This window comes from Chiloscyllium plagiosum, chromosome 10 (assembly GCF_004010195.1).
Source record: "Chiloscyllium plagiosum isolate BGI_BamShark_2017 chromosome 10, ASM401019v2, whole genome shotgun sequence".
In the NCBI taxonomy this organism is placed as follows: Eukaryota; Metazoa; Chordata; class Chondrichthyes; order Orectolobiformes; family Hemiscylliidae; genus Chiloscyllium; species Chiloscyllium plagiosum.
Window position 1 is genome coordinate 32,709,066 of NC_057719.1, and position 1,332 is coordinate 32,710,397.

The window sequence follows — 1,332 nt, forward strand, 5'->3', positions numbered from 1 at the left end:
TAGCTAGACTCCAGCTCATTAAAGCAGTGTGCTCCTCTTAAAGTTGTACTGGGAAACTAAAGACTGCGAATAACTGACATTGCAATGGTCAAAGGGAAGGAAAATGAAATACTAGGTAATGACTCCAAGATTTTAAGACACTTCCTGGAGGCATTAATGTCGGACATAAGACCATAAGAAATAGAACAGGAGTAGGTTGTTTCAGCCCTGAAGCCTACTCTGTAATTCAATAAGATCATGGCTGTTCTGACCTTCCTCATGTCCACTTTCCTGCATTTTCCCTGTAAACAAGGCAAATGTAAGACCTCAAAAAGAAAGATGACAGCTTTCTAGGAGGCAGGATATTTTGACCTGATGAAGCGCTTATGTTTGAAATGTCAATTCTCCTCCTCCTCAGATGCTGCCTGACCGGCTGTGCTTTTCCAGCACCATGCTCTTCTACTCTGACCCCAGGCTATCCACAGAGAGTAGGAACAGGCAGGGGAGTGCCAGAGCATAGCTCTGAGGCCTGGGCAGCAATGTCAGATGATGTTTAATGACCAGATATGGATTGTCAAATTTGGTTAATGCGTCTAGATATCATATCTGACACCCACCGAATTATCAACCTCTGATGCTGCTCAATGCGTTGAATTGGATCCGATGTATGGGCTTCACCCTTTGTCATACCTGACTGACTGTCCCCACTACATGGTTTTCTCAAAAATGGGGTTAGCTGTAAAACAGCATTGAGACCATACCATTTTTAGCAACAACTTAGATTGATATCGAAACTTCAATATGCCGTTTACGTGATGAATTGGTTTTGGGAAATCAGGAAATGAGTTACCAAAATATTGATAGCCTCTGATCTGCTCATGTGACCACAGTACTTAGACAACTAGTATAGTTCAGCTTTTGGTCAATGGTAACCCCAGGTTATGATATTTGGAAATTCAATGATTGCCATTGAGATTCAAGGGGAGATGGTTAGGTCCATTCTTGTTGGAGGTGGTCACTGTCTAGTACTTGAGTGGTGTGAATATTAGGAGAAAGTGAGGACTGCAGATGCTGGAGATCAGAGCTGAAAAATGTGTTGCTGGAAAAGCGCAGCAGGTCAGGCAGCATCCAAGGAGCAGGAGAATCGACATTTCGGGCATAAGCCCTTCTTCAGGAATGAGGAAGGTGTGCCAAACAGGCTAAGATAAAAGGTAGGGAGGAGGGACTTGGGGGAGGGGCATTGGCAATGCGATAGGTGGAAGGAGGTTAAGGTGAGGGTGATAGGCCGGAGAGGGGGTGGGGTCGGAGGGGTTCTTCCCGACCTCTCCGCCCCCCCCCCCCCTTTGGCCTACC